Source organism: Humulus lupulus, chromosome 7, assembly GCF_963169125.1.
Source record: "Humulus lupulus chromosome 7, drHumLupu1.1, whole genome shotgun sequence".
Taxonomy (NCBI): Eukaryota; Viridiplantae; Streptophyta; class Magnoliopsida; order Rosales; family Cannabaceae; genus Humulus; species Humulus lupulus.
The window spans coordinates 131,847,605-131,868,941 of record NC_084799.1 but is presented as its reverse complement, the minus strand read 5'-3'; the positions used below and the strand labels follow the sequence as shown (position 1 = coordinate 131,868,941).

Genomic DNA, 21,337 nt, shown 5'->3' with positions numbered 1-21,337 from the left:
TAAGCTTCTAATCTTCCCTAGAATCACTATGCCTTCATCCTTGCTTGAATTTGAGTCCAAGAACTCATGTTTCCTTCAAAAATGCGATCGGATGTCAAAAATGGAACTTTGAGGGAGAGAGAACGTTCCGAACGTTCTTTTTATTTCTTAACATGTTACTTCAAGCTTATGTTGCCTCAAACAAATCCTAATGCTTGGGGTCTTGAAAACACCCCCGGGGGCAAAATAGTCAAAACCTCCAGAATTTCCCCCTGATCTTGCTAGCTCCCAATTTATCATCAAAATTTATTCCCATTACCCAATAACCTGGTAATGTGCTAAATACCCCTTGACTCACTCTGAGTCAAGTATAAATCTCGTTGTGACTTTCCCACTAGCTTACCTCCTAGGGTCGTCTTGTGTTGAGTAACCCTAGCACAACCAAATAATAAAGAAGCACCACACATATACCACATATATGCCAAATATACCCAAAATGGCCAAAATATGAAAATCACCCAATTAATCAGAAATGGGTTCACATGCATATTTAATAAACCTAAACATGCATATAATCATTTAATTGCATAATAAATCAATTATGGCCCTCCCGACCTCCTAAAAAAGGTCCTAAAGCTTATTAGGAAATTCGGGGCATTACACATTGTCCTTTAAATAGGAAATGGTTAGTTCTGAAAATGATATGTGGCTTGAAGCCATGAACCAGGAAATGGAGTCCATGTACTCCAACTCCATTTAGGATCTTGTAGAAGCGCTAATGGACTTTAGGCCCATTGGATGCAAGTGGGTCTACAAGATGAAGAGATGTGATGATTAAAAGGTCAAAACATGTAAAGCTTGACTCGTGACAAAGGGTTATATCCAAAGAGAAGGAGTTGACTGTGAGGAAACTTTCTCTCTGGTGGCCATGTTAAAATCCATTCACATACTTCTATTAATAGTCATAGTTCTTGATTATGAGATTTGACAAATGGATGTCAAGACAACTGTTTACCCAAAAAAGGTCACTGATGACGTGGCAAAGATTTCTTACACATAGATTGACACGTGGCAGAATTAAAAGGCAGAGGAGCTGTTCGGCCATCGACCAGAAGCGCACCCCCTCGTCAGTGTTAATGTTTGTCACGACTAGGCTAGTCGTGAAGCCCGATTTATTTCCTTCTTAAGTTGTAATCTAATATTAACTGCATTTGAATATTTCTTGATAATTATCCTTGATACACAGTTATTGAGGATAAGATAAGACACGTTATCATATGTAACCCTCCTTGAGCCTATAAATATGCCTGAAATAGCTCAAGGAAGGGACTTTTGGATTCATTCTAGCTTTATTGCTAAAGATTGAGAGAAAAGGAGCTAAGGTGAGTTGTTACCATCTGATTGTATTATGCTTAAGGTCTGTGAAACTCAAGAACCCTTGTTATTTGATCACCACTTTAGGATTCTATAATAACAATATCACAAAGTGGACGTAGGTCATTACCAATCAGTGGGGCCGAACCACTATAATTCTTGGTGTTTTTTCCTTTCCATTAGATTATCTTTTCAAGTGTCATGCTATTTCCTGTCGTATATTTGACTCCGTGTCATTGGCTAATTCGAGGGTCAACATTCTGGTGCTTTCATTAAGAGCTTGTGAAAGAATCTAATGGCAAAAACATCCAAGAAGATCGGACAGGCCGCTGGCGCTGTATCATCCCAGCCTCCTCCCCCAAATGTGGCTGAGGACAAACCCCATTTAGAGTTTGATGAGGAGGAGTTAGATTCTGAAACCTTGAAGGCAACGCTGGGGGTGTTGTAGGATGAGTTGGCCAATCTGAGGGCCAATCAAGAGAATGCTGCAGAGATAATGGCATCGCAGCAAAGAGAAATAGAACGCTAGTGTTAGGAGCTGAGCGAGCGGCAGGATGAGATGGATCGTTGACAGAGGGATGCCATGGTTGGCCTTGAAGCAGCCATCCAGCTGGCTAGGAATCAGGCTACGCCAGCCTCCCAGCCAAATCAGCCACCAAACAGGCCACCTCAAAGGGGTCCCAATCCTAGTCCTCCGCTCCAGCCAGTAAGCCCCCAAAGGTCGGAGCAGCCACCTGTGGCTCAGGATGATGTCCCACCTAGGGATCTTGAGCAGCAACCTCCATCTCAGGCTGGTCGAGGCAATCCCCCGCACCTAAGGCAGAATAGGGCAGGGCAACCGCCCCGCAGCCTTAGACGCCCAGGGGATGAAGAGCCACATCCATCGAGCTGGGGGTAGCGTCCTTCTGCCAATAGGAGGAACTCCAAGACAGGGTCTGCGATCAGGGGCCCCCAATGGCATAACAATGCACGGGGACCCACTGACCAGCGCATGCCTCCCCCTAACGCTCAGGAAATGCCAGCCCAAGGAGGCAACAAAGTGAATAACCGATCGCACCATAGTTAGCCATGATTCAGAGATGGCCACGACTATAATGAAGCTGAGTCTGGCAGAAGAAATGCTGGTCGGAGGAACGAAGAAAGAGTTGGAGGCAGGAGCCCCCGCCTAGAGAAGACCGACCAGCGGGCCATAACGCTGGGGGCAGGCCAGGCAAAATAATGTCTTTAGTCGACTGGGAGCCAGCGTGCAGTGGTGAAGAGACGATGATCTGAGGGACGTACTTAACGACCGCCGAGAAAGGCACGATGAGTACATTCCCTCGGCACCAGAGGCCCCCGCAATCCCAGAATTGTTTAGGCTTAGATTGATGCCCTGAACCAGGCGGTGCAGCAGCTGGTTTGGGGGCGAACATCCCACATTGAGTACGATCGGAGGAGAGGCACCCCCTTCGTAAAGAGGATTGTTGTGGCTAAAACCCCAGTAAGTTTAAGATGCCAACACTGCCAAATTTCGATGGGTATGGAGACCCGATATCTCACGTTAATAAGTTTGAGATACAAAGGGATATACAAAAGGTGTCAGAAGATGCCCACTGCCCCATCTTCCCGGCAACATTGTCTGGCACTGCCCAAGAGTGGTTCTTTAAGTTCCCTCCTGCTAGTATAGTATCATGGGAAATGTTCGTAAAGGAGTTTTACAGACAGTTCTATACGGGTCGTGTGCACCCCATTGAGGCAAACCAACTGGTCGAGATACGCCAAAAAGAGGGAGAGCCTTTGAAAGAATATGTTCAGCGCTTCATGCGAGCTGCAGCTGGAGCCAAAACAGTGGGTGATGAAGGTAAGATGATGGCCCTAACTGCTGGGGTTAGACATCATTCACCCCTCTGGAGCAGCCTCAGAAAGAATGGGGTAAGAAGCACCCAAGAATTCTTAGATCGAGCTGATCGGTACATCAAGCTCAAAGACGCAATTGCCAACGAAGGGAAATCACCAACAAAAGACAAGGGGCCCAAGGAAGAACCCGTCAAAGCCACCAATGGGTCCGAAATACCCAATGGCAACGGCAAAGGCAATGGGAATGGCAATGGTAGAAATCTTGGGAAGCGGGCGAACAACGAACCCTCGACCTCTGAGAATAAGCGCCCCAAAGGTAATCGGTATGAACCAAGATTCACTAACTACACTGCCCTTGTTGAAAGCTGAGCTGAGGTCTACCAGGCGACCAGCTCAAGCGTTCCCTACAAACGAACCACACCTATAAGGAAAGATATCTCCAAGAGAGATACCACAAAGTTTTGTCGTTTTCACAAAGATTACGGGCACGACACTAACGAATGTAACCAGCTGAAGGATGAAATTGAGTTCCTGATAAGGCAGGGACATTTAAGAAGATTTGTGCGAGCCGTGGGAGGTTCTCAGTGAGAGGCTCAAGGTGGCAACGAGTTGGTGCCTGCACGTCAATGCTTGCCACCTCTACAGCCAGCTCCTGTGGCAGACACCCTACTCACCATCTGTAGAGGCCCACCTCTTGCAGGAGATAGTGGGAAAGCGAGGGAACGATATGCTCTAACCCTACGCCACGACCAGGACATCGAGGTGATGAGTGTTGAGGATCGAGCACCAAAAAAGGCTCGAATAGACGAGGAAATGATCACCTTCTCTGACGATGACGCCCAGCACGTGAGATTCCCACACTCTGATCCACTGGTCGTGGACATACAGATTGCAAACATGATGGTGAAAAGGGTGTTGGCCGGTACAGGATGTTTGGTCAACATCCTATACAAGTCTTCGCTTGAAAGGATGAAGTTGTCTGTGAAAGACCTGGAGCCATGCAACCAAACCATTTATGGTTTTTCTGGAGAAAGGCTCGCCCCAACAGGGTTGATTAGTTTCCCAGTCACAGCAGGCACTGCACCTACTAATAGGACATTACTCACTACTTTTATAGCAGTTGATTGTCCTTCGGCATACAACGCTGTGATAGGGAGAAAAATTTTGGTTGACCTACGAGCCGTCACCTCCATATGGCACCTCGCTATGAAGTTCCCAACGGACGCAGGAATAGGATGCGTATTGGGAAACCAGAGGGAAGCGAGGGAGTGCTACAATGCCTCGATCACCAAGGCGAAGAAGGGTGTATCGAGAGATGCCACCGGAAAGGAGTTGCAAATGGCGACTTATGTTCAGGCCCACTCGGGTGATAATCTCACCAAATAGGGCGTTGCCCAAAGTGAGGAAAAGGACTTAGATCCTCGCTTTGGGGATTTTGAAGAAGAAGTGGGACCCATCGAGGACCTTGAAGAGGTCCAAATCGATGAGGAAAATCCGACCAGAGTTGTGAAAGTCGGTAAAAATTTAGAGACAACAAAAAAACAAGCACTGGTGGAATTTTTAAGGAGGAACCAGGAGGTCTTTGCCTGGTCGCACAAAGACATGGTCGGGATAGATCCTGCAGTCATCAGCCATGTCCTGAACATCGATAACAACATTCCACCGGTACAACAAAAAAGAAGGCAGCTTGACAAAGATAGATCAAGGACCTTGAAAGAGGAAGTCGAGAAGCTGAAGGAGAATGGGTTCACCAGGGTGGCGTTTTATCCATCGTGGGTCTCTAATCCCGTACTAGTGCCCAAGCCGAATGGCAAGTGGTGTACGTGCGTGGATTTTATAGACCTAAATAAAGCCTGCCCCAAAGATTGTTTCCCACTCCCAAGGATCGACCAGCTGGTCGATGCCATTGCCGGGCATGATATCCTCTCATTCATGGATGCATACTCCGGGTGTAATCAAATTAGTATGCATCCCTCTGATGAAGATCACACTAGCTTTCGGACTGATACAGGGCTCTACTGTTACAAGGTGATGCCCTTCGGTTTAAAAAAACTGGTGCGACTTACCAGAGACTCGTCAACCACATGTTCAAGGAGCTGATTGGCACAAACATGGAGGTCCATGTGAATGACATGCTGGTCAAGTCGAAGAAAGCAGAAGGGCATGTAAGGGATTTGCAGGAATGCTTCAACGTCTTGAATAGATATAAGATGAAGTTAAATCCCCTTAAATGCTCATTCGGAGTAGGATCAGGGAAGTTCTTGGGATTTATAGTTAACTCAAGAGGAATTGAAGCCAATCCCAAGAAAATTAAAGCCCTGATCGAGATGAAATTGCCAGTAAAGATTAAAGATGTTCAAAGCCTGAACGGGAAGATTGCTGCTCTCAGTAGATTCATTTTGAAATCAACAGATAAATGCGTCCCATTCTTCAATCTACTTAGAGGCAATAAGAAGTTTGAATTGATAGATGAGTGCAAACAGGCCTTTCAAGCACTAAAAACACATATGGCGCAACCACCCATCCTGTCAAAACCAGTCGATAAAGAAACTTTGTTCATCTACCTGGCAATCACGGAATACGCTGCTAGTGCTGTTTTAGTAAGAGAAGAAGAAGGTGTGCAGAAGACTGTCTACTACGTAAGCAAAAGGCTGATTGGAGCAGAACAGCGGTACCCACCCATTGAGAAACTAGCCTATTGCCTAGTTTTTTCCTCTAGGAAGCTGCGGCCTTACTTCCAAGCTCATCCAATTACGGTCTTGACCGACCAGCCTCTTCGACGAGTCCTGCAAAAGCCAGAGACTGCAGGTAGATTGCTAAAGTGGGCAGTCAAACTCGGGCAGTTCGACATATCTTACTTGCCGCGATCAGCGATAAAAGGACAAGCCTTGGCTGAATTCATCATGGAATTCACTGAAATTGCGAGTTGCGAGCAGACTAAAGATCCCAACGAACCTGAATGTCAAATCCAAGTACCCACGTGGAAATTATTTACAGACGGTTCTTCTAACGAGTCCCACACTGGGGCAGGAGTAATACTGATAATGCCGTAAGGGCATCAATTTCATTGTGCAATCCGATTTGACTTCACTGCTTCTAACAATGAGGCCGAATATGAAGCACTACTCGCTGGATTGCGGTTAGCCAAGTATATGAATATAAAAGTGCTTGAAATCTATAGTGATTCTCAGCTGGTGGTGAATCAGGTCCTGGTAGAGTACTAGGCCAAAGGTTTAAAGATGGTTTCCTATTTGAACAAAACAAAGGATCTGTTAGCCCAGTTCGATAAGTATAGTCTCCAGCAAGTGCCTCGCGATTAGAATTCCAACGCGAACGCTTTGGCAAAATTGGCAAGTGCGAAAGATGCTGATACTCTGAACATAGTGCCAGTCGAGCGACTATCCTTATCGAGCATCCAAGCAACAGAGAACACTCTGGTAATCCAGATGGAGGATACATGGATGGTACCATAAGTAGAGTATCTATCGAGTAACGTGTTACCAACGGACAGAAACAAAGCCAGGACCCTTCAGTGGCAAGCTGCTAGGTATATCCTGGTCGATGGAATCCTGTACCGAAGGGGATACTCGATGCCACTCATTAGATGTATTATAAATGAGAAATCCAAAGAGTTGATGAAAGAGGTGCATGAAGGTTTTTGTGGAGACCACGCTGGGGGGCAAAGTTTATCAAAAAAGATCCTAAGGCAAGGATATTTCTGACAAACGATGAATGAAGACTCTATGGAATTCGTGCGGAAGTGTGATAAATGCTAGAGATTCTCCAAAATCCCACGAGCAGCCCCTAATGAGCTTAAACAAATGCAAAGCCTATGACCGTTTGCACTTTGGGGTATCGACCATATCAGATCTTTGCCCACGGGAAAAGGCGGTGTCCAATATGCGGTGGTTGCCATCGACTACTTCACCAAATGGGCCGAAGCTGAATCGCTGGAAACCATAACGACCAAGAAGGTGCTAGATTTTATGATCAAAAACATCATTTGTCGCTATGGATTGCCAAGCAAGATCATCTCGGATAATATCACCCAGTTTGACAGTGATTTATTCATTGATTTCTGCGAGCGACATGGTATTATCAAGAGCTTCTCTTCAGTCGCTCATCCCCAAGCAAATGGATAAGTTGAAGCAATCAACAAAACGCTGAAGGATACACTGAGGAAAAGGCTAGAAGAAGCTGAGGGGCGTGGCCAGAACAATTGCCTGAAGTACTCTGGTCGTACAGAACTTCCCACCGAACAACAACAGGTCATACTCCATTCTCTTTGGCTTATGGATATGAAGCTATGTTGCCCATTGAGTTAGATCTACCTTCGCATCACAGAATAGCGAATGATCAAGATTCAAATAGCCAGCAATTGATGGAATCCCTGGACTCAATCGATGGGAAACGTGAACAAGCCCAACTCCGAGTAGCTGCGTACCAATAGAAGGTTGCCCGGTATTTCAACTCTAAAGTGCGAGAAAGAAAGTTCAATGTTGGAGATCTTGTACTCCGAAGAGTTTTTTTAAACACCCGCGACCAAGCTGCTGGAGTACTCAGACCTAATTGGGAAGGGCCATACCAGATTGACGAAGTCCTTCACCCATGCACCTATAAACTTGCACGCTTAAATAGAGACCTCGTTCCTCACTAATAGAATGGAGAACACCTGCGCAAGTATTACCAATAAAAAATTCTTCTTAAAGAATTGGCTTGTATTAATTTTACTTTTTACAAGTTTTGAAAAAGGGTTGGTCATTTTATGTGACTGATCGCTTATAATTATAAGATCTTATTGATCACTCATACAGACATGCTTCGTCCATTTATTACGAGAAATATAAGGGACTGTGCGCAACCAGTCATTTCTTGCCAATAATTGGGATGGTTATCCAAAAAACAGGCATAGATGACGTGGCAAGTTATTCCTGGACACGTGGCTGACATTTGGAGGAACTCTGCTAGGATTTCGACCAGGAGGCACATTGTAAGCAGTAGGCGGCCAAGTCTTTCCTTCGACCAGTCTGGTCGATGGTTCCGCATTCAACATGATGTTACAATAAAGATCTTTGCAAATCCCAAAATAAACTCACACAATCACCTGAGTATCTGATTATTTAGGAGAGAATATCTGTAACAAACTCATGTAATCCCCCTTGAGCCTATAAATATAGAAAGATAGCTAAAGGAAGAGACTTTTGGCTTTTGAATTATTTGAGACTAGAGTAATTCTACCCGAAGTATTGTATTGTTCTTCAGAGGTTAGTGAAACTCATTGAACCATAGTTCTTTGATCACTCCTTTGATTCTCACATCAATAACAATCTAAGTGGATGTAGGTTATTACTAGACCCTGGGGCCGAACCACTATAAAATATCGTGTTCTTATTACTTTTGTCATCACGTTCTTTTCAACGCATTCATTCACATCAAGCATATTTTGACTCCGTGTCAGTTGACCAAAATCTGGGTCAACATTCTGGTGCTTTCATTGAGAACTTGGTATATCCTCGTTGAAAAAACCAATGGCGAAAACTGCAAGGAAAACTGGACAGGCAGCCGCCGCTGCACCGTTAAACCCGCCTCCTCCTCCTCCTGCAAGTGTAGCTGAGGATGAGCCACATTTGGTCTTTGAGGAGGAAGAAATGGATGACGCGATGCTGAAGAGTACTCTAGGGGCGTTGCATGAAGAGCTGGCCAATTTGAGGGCCGGCCAAGAAAGTACTGCCGAAATCATGGCGCGGCAGCAGCAGGAGATTGAACGGCAGCGCGCGGAGTTAAGCGAAAGGCAGGCGGAGATGGACTGCCGCTAGAGCGAAGCCATGGCTGCCCTCGAGGCAGCATTGCAATTAGCTAGGAATCAAGCTGCACCTGCTTCGCAGCCTGATCAACTAGCAAATGGGCCACCCCAAAGGGGTCCCAATCCAAGTCCGCCTATCCAACCCTCGAGCCCACAAAGGCCCGAACAGCCTCAGGTGCTCCACGATGATGTCCCACTGGACCCTGAGGCACAACCTCCATCCCAAGCTGGTAACGGAAATCCCCTGCATCAGAGGCAGAATAGGACCGAGCATCAGCCTGGCAGTCCTAGACGCCATAGAGGTGACGAACCAAACCTACCGAACAGAGGTCAGAATCCTCCTGGTAACAGGAGGAACTTGGAGTTAGGCTCTGCGGTCTGGGGTCCCCCACGACATGATAATGCACGGGGACACAACGACCAGCGTAGGCCACCCTCTAACGCTCGGGACGTTTCAGCCAGGGATGGAAATCGAGGGAACAGTCGATCCCACCATAGCCAGTCAAGATTCAGAGATGGCCATGCGTATAATGAAGCCGACTCAAGCAAGGGAAATGCTGGTCGGAGGAATAAAGAAAGAGGTAGAGGCGGGAGCCAAGCACCTCAAGATGACCAACCCAATAGACGGGATGCTGGGGGGAAACCTAGGCAAACTAACATCTTCAACCGGCTCGGAGCTAGCGAGCAGCGGAGAAGAGATGAGGACTTGAGAGATGTACTCAACGATCGCCGTGAGTGACATGGCGAGAACGTCCCCTCAGCAACAGAGGCCACATCGATTTCTTCCGCTGTGCAGGCCCAGATAGATGCCCTCAACCAGGCGGTGCAACAGCTGGTCGGGGGAAGAACATCTCATATCGACCACGACAGGAGGAAAGGCACTCCTTTCGTTAAGAGGATTGCTATGGTAGAAACTCCTGGAAAGTTTAAAATGCCTACGCTACCAAACTTTGATGGGTACGGTGACCCAGTATCTCACGTCAATAAGTTTGAGATACAAATGGACATTCAGAAAGTGTTCGAAGACGCTCGGTGCAGGATCTTCCCTGCAACACTTTCTGATGCCGCACAGGAGTGGTTTTTTAAGTTCCCTCCTGCAAGCATAGTCTCCTGGGAGATGTTCGTAAGGGATTTTTACGAACAGTTCTACGCAGGTCGTGTGCATCCGACCGAGGCAAACCAGCTGGTTGAAATTCGCCAGCAGGATGGAGAATCACTGAAGGACTACATCCAGCGCTTTATGCGAGTAGCAGCTGGAGCAAAAACAGTGGGGGATGAAGGCAAAATGATGGCCATAACCGCAGGGGTTAGGCGTCGCTCCCTCCTATGGAAGAGCCTTCGCAAAGATGGAGTTAGAACTACCCAGGATTTCTTGGACCGGGCTGATCGTTACATCAAGCTCGAAGATGCCATTGCCGACTATGGAAAGCCTTCAGGCAAGGATAAGAAGGCTGCCGAGCCCGCCAAAGCCACCAATGGGTCTAAACCTAATGACAACGGCAAAGGCAACGGGAACGGTAACGGCAATGGCAAGAATGGTGGAAAATGGCCACACAATGAGCCTTCCACCTCCGACAAAAAACGAGCCAAGGGTAATCGTTATGAACCTCGGTTCACTAACTACACTGCCCTAGTCGAGTCTCGGGGAGAGGTTTATCAGGCCACGAGTTCCAGTGTGCCTTATAAGAAGCTTGGCCCCATTTGAAAGGATATTTCGAAAAGAGACACTTCCAAGTTTTGTCGTTATCATAACGACTACGGACATGACACCAACGAATGAAACCAGCTGAAAAACGAAATCAAGTTCCTTATTAGACAATGACACTTGAGAAGATACGTACGGGCCTCGAGAAATTCCCAACGAGAAGCTTCGGGTAGCAACAAGCAAGCGCCCACGCGCCAACACTCGCCACCTTTGCAGCCTGCCCCCGTGACTGGAACACTCTTAACCATTGGTGAAGGCCCACACCTCGCGGGAAATAGCTGAAAGGCCAGGGAACGATACGCTCGGACTCTGCGCCATGACCAGGACATCGAGATGATGACTATGGAGGACCGCTCGCCAAAGAAGTCTTGATCAAAAGAGGGCAAAATAACCTTCTTAGATGGCAATGCCCAATACGTTCGGTTCCCACATTCTGATTCGCTGGTCGTGGACATCCAAATGGCCAACATGATGGTAAAGAGAGTGCTGGTCGATACAGGAAGTTCGGTGAATATCCTGTATAAATCTTCGCTGGAACGCATGAAATTTTCCGTTAAGGACCTGAAGCCCTGCAACAAAACAATATATGGCTTCTCTGGTGAGGGACTCACCCCTGCCGGATCGATCAGACTACCAGTGACGACAGGACAACGCCTGCTACCAAGACATTACTGGCTACTTTTGTAGTAGTCGATTGTCCTTCGGCGTACAATGCCGTCATTGGAAGGCCTATACTGGTTGATCTACGGGCCATCATCACTATGTGGCACTTAGCCATGAAGTTGCCGACAGATGCAGGGGTAGGACGCGCGTTGGGAAACCAGAGGGAGGCCAGAGAGTGCTATATAACGCATCAATTATGAAGGCAAAAATGGGAACATCAAAAAACACTACTTCAGATAGGTTGCAGACGACAGTTGATACACAAGCCCAATTCGGTGATGAAGTCACCAAATAGGGTGTTGCCCAAAGTGAGGATAGAGATCTAGATCCTCGCTTTGGGGATTTTGAAGAGAACGTTGGACCCATCGAGGACCTGGAAGAGGTCCAACTCGACAAAAAAAACCCGACCAGAGTCGTAAAGGTCAGGAAAAACCTAGAACCAACCACGAAGCACACGCTGGTGGAGTTTTTGTGGAAGAACCAGGAGGTTTTTGCCTGGTCGCACAAAGACATAGCTGAGATAGACCCTGCAGTTATCAATCATGTCCTGAATATAGACAAGACTTTTCCACCCGTGCAACAAAAAAGAAGGCTGCTCGATAAGGATAGATCGAGAGCCTTAAAAGAAGAAGTTGAAAGATTAAAGGAGAATGGGTTCATCAGGGTGGCATTTTATCCATCGTGGGTCTCCAATCCAGTGCTAGTTCCCAAGCCTAACGGCAAATGGCGAACCTATGTGGATTTTACAGACCTCAATAAAGCTTGCCCAAAGGATTGCTTCCCACTCCCAACAATCAACCAGCTGGTCGATGCTACTGCAGGACACGAGATCCTCTCGTTCATGGATGCATATTCGGGCTACAATCAGATTAGCATGCACCCCCCTGACGAGGATCACACCAGCTTTCAGACCGATACGAGCTTATACTGTTGCAAAGTAATGCCCTTCGGACTGAAGAGCGCAGGTGCGACTTACCAGCGGCTAGTCAACCACATGTTTAAGGAGCTGATCGGAGTAAACATGGAGGTATACGTGGACGACATGCTGGTAAAGTCTAAGAAGGCAGAAGGACATGTGAAGGATTTACAAGAGTGCTTTGATGTATTGAACGAATACCAGATGAAGTTAAATCCCCTCAAATGTTCCTTCGAAGTTGGATCAGGGAAGTTTTTGGGGTTCATTGTAAATTCAAGAGGAATTGAGGCCAACCCCGACAAGAGAAAAGCCCTGATCGACATGAAATCGCCAGAAAGAATCAAAGATGTACAAAGTTTAACCGGGAGAATCGCAGCCCTAAGTAGATTTATTTCAAACTCAACAGACAAGTGCGTCCCTTTCTTCAATCTACTTAGGGGCAATAAGAAGTTCGAATGGACAGGAGACTGCGAGCAAGCTTTCCAGGCCTTGAAAGCCCATATGGCACAACCTCCCGTCTTATGCAAGACGATCGAAGGAGAAACTTTGTTCATTTACCTGGCGATCACGGAAGTTGCTGCAAGTGCGGTACTAGTACGAGAGGAAGAAGACGTACAAAAAGCAGTCTACTATGTTAGCAAAAGGCTGATCGGGGCAGAACTGAGATATCCACCCATCGAAAGATTAGCATATTGCTTAATCCTGGCCTCAAGGAAACTACGTCCTTACTTCCAAGCCCATCCTATCATAGTTTTAACCGACCAGCCCCTTCGGCAAGTCCTTCAAAAACCGGAGGCGGCTGGGCGATTATTAAAATGGGCAGTCGAACTAGGGCAGTTCAATATTACATATTCTCCGTGAGCAGTAGTAAAAGGACAAGTCTTGGATGATCTTATTGTAGAGTTCACAGAACTCCCAGACAGCGAGCAGTGCGAATCTCCTAGCGCGCCTGAGCCTCAAGAGAAAGCTCCTTCGTGGAAGTTATTCATGGATGGGTCGTCCAACGAATCCCACGTTGGAGCGGGAGTGAAATTGATAACGCCGGAAGGGCATCGATTTCACTGCGCCATCAGGTTCGACTTCACCGTGTCAAACAATGAAGCCGAATACGAAGCACTCCTCGCTGGATTGAGAATGGCGAAAGACATGAGCATAAAGACGCTTGATATTTACAGTGACTCATAGCTGGTGTTGAACCAAGTTCTAGGAGAATATCAAGCACGAGGCTTAAAAATGGTAGCCTACTTGAATAAAACAAAAGACCTGCTAGCCCAGTTCACGGAGTACACCCTCCAGCAAATACCGCGGGATCAAAATTCAAACGCAGACGCCTTAGCCAAACTCATGAGCGCGAAGGATGCTAACATTTTGAACATTGTGCCAGTAGAAAGATTGAGTGAGACAAGCATACAAGCGGTTGAAACCAGTATGGAAATTCGAATGGAGGATACATGGATGGCACCTTACTTGGAGTATCTGACAAACAGTGTGCTACCAACAGGTAGAAACAAAGCCAGAACTCTACAAAGGCAGGTCGGTAGGTACATACTGGTCGATGGTGTTATGTACCGAAGAGGGTATTCAATGCCACTACTCAGATGCGTTACGCCAGAAAAAGCTAAGGAACTCATGAAAGAGGTGCATGAAGGCTTCTGCGGGGATCATGCTGGGGGGCAGAGTTTGGGAAAGAAAATTCTAAAGCAAGGCTACTTCTGGCCAACTATGAACGAAGATTCAATGGAGTTTGTACGAAGATGCGATAAATGTCAAAGGTTCTCCAAAATTCCACGAGCAGCTCCAAACGAATTGAAACAGATGCAAAGTCCGTGGCCTTTTGCAGTATGGGGGATAGATTTAATTGGGTCCCTGCCCACAGGAAAAGGTGGAGTAAAATACACAGTTGTAGCAGTCGACTACTTCACCAAATGGGCCGAACCTGAACCGCTCGCTACCATAATGACCAAGAATGTTCTTGACTTTGTCATCAAGAACATTGTTTGCCGATATGGTTTGCCCCGAAAGATCGTGTCAGATAATGGAACCCAATTTGACAATGACTTATTCACCGACTTCTGCGAAAGGCACAGAGTTATTAAAAGCTTTTCGTCAGTTGCGCACCCCCAAGCAAACGGGCAGGTCGAGACCGTAAATAAAACTCTTAAGGATACCCTAAAAATGAGGCTTGAAGATGCTAAAGGAGCATGGCCAGAGTAGCTGCCTGAAGTCCAATGGTCGTATAGAACGTCTCACCGAACAGCGACAGGTCATACCCCATTTTCCTTAGCTTACGAATATGAGGCTATGTTACCTGTCGAGTTAGATCCCCCCTCACATCAACACGTAACATACGACTAGGACCAGAACAGCCAACTGATGATGGAGTCCCTAGACTCAATTGACGAGATACGAGAGAAAGCCCAACTCTGAGTTGCTGCGTACCAGCAAAAAGTCGCCCGGTACTTTAACTCCAAAGTTAAAGAAAGAAAATTCAACGTCGGTGACTTGGTGCTGCGACGAGTTTTCTTAAATACCCGCGACCCCACTGCTGGAGTACTCAGACCTAATTGGGAAGGACCTTACCAGATTGAAGAAGTCCTTCATCCGGGCACCTACAAACTTGCATGCCTAAATGGAGATCTCGTTCCACGTTATTGGAATGGAGAACACCTGCGCAAGTATTATCAGTGAACAGTCCTTTTTAAAGGACTGGCTTGTATTAAATTTTACTTTTTACAAGTTTTGCAAAGAGGGTTGGCCACGTTGTATGGCTAATCGCTCGTATATGTAAGATCCTATTTTAGGATCACTCGTAAAGACATGTTTAGTCCATTTTTAATACAAGATTATAAGGGACTGTGCGCAACCAGTCATTCTTGCCAACCTTTGTAAATTTATATTTACAAGTATTTGTTCATTACGTGTGTTATTTTGCTGTATTACAAGTATTACGTTTCCACCCGAGCAGAAATGTTCAAACAGGTCATGGTCAAGGCAAGTGACCAAGGACCTAAAGCTCCTCGATCACTTGGGGGGCATATAAGGCACATCGATAGCATAGCATACCATGAGGTATGTAAACACATGAACAAAATGAGTGAAAGCATGCTAAGGAACTTAGAGTATTTTTCAAAATTTATATTTTGTTAAATTAAGCCAAAGTACTATGCTAAGTTCGGTCATACAGACAGATATTATAGTAAATGAAAATATTATAACATTATAATGCAATCTTTTACAACTCAAGCATCACTGCTTGGATGTAATCGTTCAAATAAAAGGAAAGTTCGCTGCCCATGCAACAAATTCAAAAAAGGATATATAGTCTTTACATCACGACCCGTGGGTCGTGTAATTAAAGAAAGGAAAAATAATAATAAAAGCTCAAGAGGCATTAGGAGCAAGAGGGTCTTTATCAGCGTTCTGATTGGTCGCATCCTCAACAACTCCTTCTTCCTCTGCGCCAGCAATGCTTGGGGAAGCAATGATCCTTGCTCTTGCCTCTTCTTCAGCCAATCGAGCAGTGCAGCGGGCCAGCTCAACATTTCTAACATCTTCTGAGCAGTGATGGCCTTGGAAAGCTTCAGCTGAAGGGATTTGAAAGCAGTGCGGTATGCCCAGAGAACGTCTAGGAGACATGTAGACCAATCGTTGCGGTCGGGATTTACCATTTTTTCTAGATTATGTTTTATCTCTCTATCTGCTAACTTAGCTTGCCCAATTGTCTGTGGATGATAGACATTTTCAACTTTATGAAGTATACCGTACTTACGCATAAGAGCCTCAAAAGATCTGTTGCAAAAGTGCGTGCCTTGATCACTAATGATAGCGCGAGGAGACCGAACCTTGATAACACATTTTCTTTCAAGAATTTGACAACTGTAGCGTTATCATTGGTTCGACAGGGTACAACCTCGACCCATTTCAAAACATAATCCACAACTAAAAGAATGTACAGGTAGCCAAAAGAATTTGGAAATGGTCCCATAAAATCTATCCCCGAACAATCAAATATTTCGATAATAAGAATTGGATTCAACGACATCATGTGTCAACAGGACAAGGAACCTAACTTTTGGCACCTTATACATGAATGACATAAATCATTGGTGTCTTTGAACAAAGTGGGCTAGTAAAGACCGCATTGTAAGATTTTTTAAGTGGTTTTCTTCATAGAAAAGTGACCACCACAAGCATAATTGTGGCAAAAATTAAGCACAATAGGCACCTCATCATCGTGGATGAATCTTTGCATGATTTGGTTGGGGCAATACTTGAATAAGTATGGGTCATCCCAAAAGAAATCGCGCACCTTGACCAGAAATTTGCGTTTATCATGTGAACTCCACTCAGAAGGAAGTTCACCTGTTACTAATTAGTTAACAATCTGTGCATACCTTGGTAACTTAGTAACATAAATCAGTTGTTCATCAGGGAAATCATCATGAATAGGTGGACCATTAGAAAGATCGCTGAATTCAAGTTGGGACAAGTGGTCCGCAACAACATTTTCAACAACTTTCTTGTCTTTGATCGTCATATCAAATTCTTGCAAGAGAAGGATCCACTGTATTAATCGTGCCTTAGCATCCTTTTTGGAAAAGAGGTACTAAGGGAGGAGTGATCTGTGAAGATCGTAATAGGGGACCCAATAAGATAAGCTCGGAATTTGTCAAGTGCAAAGACCAATGCAAGCAACTCTTTTTTAGTGCTGGAATAGTTAATTGGAGCACTATTGAGAGTTTGACTTGCATAATAGACAACAAAGGGTTTCCCTACCTTCGTTGTCCTAGCACAACTCCCACAACAAAGTTGCTAGTGTCGCACATAATTTTGAAAGGAAGATTTCAATCGGGTGATTGAATGATGGGAGCGGAAGTGAGTAAGGTTACAAGTGTTTGAAATGAATCCTCACACTTTGGTGTCCACTCAAAGATGTCATCCTTGGCTAGGAGGTTGCATAATGGACGAGAAATCATTGAAAAGTTTTGTATGAACCTCTGATAAAAACCAGCATGACTAAGGAATGACCTAATGTCTTTGACAATCTTAGGGGTAGGCAATTTCGTGATAAGGTCAATTTTAGATTGATCAACCTCAATCCCTCTTTCAGAAACAATGTGGCCTAAGACTATGCCGGAAGATACCATGAAATGGCACTTCTCCTAATTAAGCACAAGGACCTTCTTAATGCATTGTTTTAAAACGACTTTAGGGTTGAGAACGCAAGTATAAAAAGATTTTCCAAAGATGATTAAGTCATCCGTGAATACTTCCATATATTTTTCAATTATGTCATTGAAGATACTCATCATGCATCTTTGGAAAGTAGCATGTGAATTACACAGCCCAAATGACATACGCCTTAAAGCATAAGTGCGAAAAGGACAAGTGAAAGTTGTCTTATCTTGATCCTCTAATGCAATCTCAATTTGATAATAGCCTGAATAACCATCAAGAAAGCAATAGAAAGGATGACCAGCTACACGCTCAAGGATTTGATCAATGAATGGGAGCGGAAAATGATCTTTTTGGGAGGCAGCATTTAATTTTCTATAATCAATGTACATGCGCCATCCCGTCACAGTTCTTGTGGAGACAAAGGCCCCTTTTTCATTTTGAATAACGGTGACACCCAATTTCTTGGGTACTACCTGAGTGGGACTAACCCATTTGTTGTAGGCCATGGATAAATGGTACCAACGTCTAGCAATTTTAGAACTTCATTTTTCACAACTTCTTTCATTGTGGGGTTAACCGCCTTTGATGATATCTTCGAGGGATAGCCTCGTCCTTCAGATTGATTCGATGGGAGCAAATTGAAGGGCTAACACCTTTGATATCAGCAAGTGTCCAACCTATGACATATTTTTGCGTTTGTAGTAGCTCGAGTAACTACAATTCTTGAGAATTTTGAAGGTTGGACGAGATGATAACTAGGAAGGTTTCACCGTATCCTAGGAAGATATGTTTTAAACCCTCAAATAATTTGGTTAATTGAACAAGTGGAACCTCTTCTGCTAAAGTTTTATGTTGTGCCCTCTCACAAGGTAGCTCTTCAAAACAAGGCTTCCAAAATTTTGTCCCTCTGTGCTGTGAGTCTTTATGATGATAAATCGCAAGAGTAGACTCAACAAGGTCTAGACTTTCATACTCAGACAGAAGGAGGAGTTCATCAAGATTATCAAAATTGCTTCGCAATTGAATCTCCTTGGGAATTAGATTGTCAATCATAAGAGTTTGGTAACACTCATCATCCTTTTTGGGTTATTTTCCAATGTGGAAAATATTTACTCCCAGCGTCATATTTCAAAAAGATATCTTCATTAGACCATTTCGACAATTGATTAAAGCATTTGCAGTAGCAGGGAATGTTCTTCCGAGGATAATAGGAATTTTTGACTCCATGTTTACCACAAATTGGGTATCAAGAACAAGAAAGTCCACGGGGTAATAGAATTTTTCAATTTGAACTAGAACATACTCAAAAATACCCCTAGGCTTTATGATGAAGCGGTCAGCAAGCTGTAGCACAACAGATTTTGGTTTCATTTCTCCAAGATTGAGTTGCGAGTACACAGAGTAAGGCATGAGGTTTACACTCGCACCAAGATCAAGTAAAGCTTGGCTAACTTCATGAGTCTCAATTTGGCAAGAAATGGTGGGACAACCAAGATCTTTGTATTTTGATGGTGTCTTTTGTTCAATCACTGCACTCACTTGCCCAGTCAAGAAAGCAGTCTTCTTGACATGATGCTTCCATTTTTGCAGTGCATAGATCCTTGATGATTTGGCATAAGCCAAAACTTGTTTTATGATGTGAAGCAAAGGAAGATTAATCTTCACTTGTGTTAAGTGCTCAAGGATTTCTGCTCGGTTATCAGGAATTTTCCCAACAGGTTTCAAAGCCTGAGGGAATGGAACTTTTGCAAAAGCATTGGGTGGTGCACTCACAAAAATATCATTTGGAGTGCTTGAAGTAGTGGTCTTAATGGATAGACCTTATAAAGTTTTACCACTTCCAGTTGTGATGGCATTGACCTCCTTTATGTTTTGATTATTGGAGTTGGAGGATTGGGCCATATGTTTCCCTTGTGCATTGAATAGAGGTTGCGAAGGAATTTCGCCTTTTTTAGAAATAGCCAAGGATCCAGTCAGTTTTGAAAATTGATTTTTCATTTCCTTGATTTCTTCCATCATTTGGCGATTTAGTTTGGATTGTTCCTCTATGAATGTATGAAGGGTATTCTCAAGAGAATTTATTTGTGGGTGAGCATTGTATTGAGGCGAAGAATACACTTTTGGTGGTTGAGCTTGATGCTCGTTTCTGCATTGGTTTCCAGACGATTGAGCTTGGTTGGAATCTCTCCAACTTAAATTTGGGTGGTTTCTCCAATCAGGGTTGTACGTATGAGAGAATGGTTGTTATATGCCCCTAAGGCATTGCAATGCTCCTCATAAACCCCCCTCATTTATTTAAAAACTAAGTAGTCCTTAGCTAAATGCTCTGTCCCTCCACAAATAAAGCACAGTTCTTGTGGTTCCGCTAGAGAAATCATGTGCGGTTTTTGGCCATTTTTCGTCATTAAGACCTCAAATTTCTTTTTCAAAGCTTCGAGTTGGGCCTTAACACTATCATCTTCTCGAAGTTGATAGATCCTAGATGGTTTGTGTCGGTTGGTGCTATAAGTAGCACTCGGACTAGTCCAGGTGTGAGGTTTTTTTGCGGTTTCTTCAAGATATTAAAGAGCATCATCTGGCTCTTTTTTGAGGAATTCACCATCGCATAATATTTCTAAAAATTAGAATTCGCGACTTGTGAGGCCTTCATATAAGTAACTAAATAAACGCCAGTTCTCATAGCCATGGTGAGTGCACTGATTTAACAGATCTTTGAATCTTTCCCAGACTTGATAGAACGTTTCATTGTCTTTTTGGGCAGATGTGGAAATCTGTCATTTTAGACTGTTGGTCTTATGGCTAGGGAAATGTTTCAAAAAGAAATATTTGGTCATTTCCTCCCATGTTCCAATAGAACTTGGTCTCAAAGAGTATAACCAACTTTTGGCTTTGTCCTTCGAGGAGAAGGGGAAGAACTTTAGTCGCACATAATCGACATTTTCAGCATGGTTATAGAATGTGGCTACTACCTCCTCAAATTCTCCAATATGCACATATGGGCTTTCATTTTCCATTCCATAAAATGTGGGCAAGAGTTGAATCACGCCAGGTTTAAAGTTTAATGCAGGCATATTAGGAGGGAATATAATACATGAAGGCGTAGAAGTGCGAGTAGGATGGGGGTAGTCATTAAGAGTCCTTGGTTGGATTTCATCATTGTGAGCCACTGAAAATGAATTATTACCAACTAAGGTGTGTGGAGAAGCAGGAATGGTGGAAGAGGTTTCCGAAGGAGTACTGGATGAATTGGAAGAAGTTTCACTAGAAGTTTTGTGATGATTCATCCACTCTCGGAAATGAGAATTAAATCTATTTTATGATTTATTTATTTATTTATTTTTGTTAAACTTGTTCCCAAGTAGATTTGGAGGTTTTGGGGTGATCTCCAACGCCTTACTAGAACTCCCTAAGGTTATTGAGTAAGTATGGAGGATCACAAGTTAAACCTTTTCGACCAAATAACCTTCAAGCAGAGTAAAATTGCTTATTTTGACAGAACAAGCTTGGTTTTCTTATAGTAATAAGTTCAAAAATGTAATAGTGCAAAGGTATACACTTTAAATGTTTCTAGACCGATTGGGAAGGTTGCCAAGGTACCGCTTTAGACCCACACTTGCCTAGATAGAACTCCTCGAGGTTCCCAAGTAAGTGTGGGTGGTAATGCTATTACAACTATTATTTAACAACCAATCTTTCTAGACATAACAATATCAATTTTTATCATTTGTAATATTACACAATTGTTCCCAATACTAAGCGTTTTATGATTGAAATTTTATGAAAAATTTAATGCAATTTTATGCTTTTTTTTTTAAAGGAATAACTAAATTCTAAGGAAGACAAAGGTAAAAAGAATGAAAGGTCTAAACTATGAAACCTAAAG

General features: G+C 44.2%; 1 non-coding gene across 1 annotated transcript; it reads left to right on the top strand.

Annotated features, from left to right (window-relative positions):
- The first annotated feature begins 20,133 nt into the window (after nucleotides 1-20,133).
- LOC133792855 (small nucleolar RNA R71) lies at nucleotides 20,134-20,240 on the top strand. Its single transcript, XR_009874327.1, has one exon. It is a non-coding gene; the product is annotated as a small nucleolar RNA R71 (small nucleolar RNA).
- Nucleotides 20,241-21,337: the final 1,097 nt, after the last annotated feature.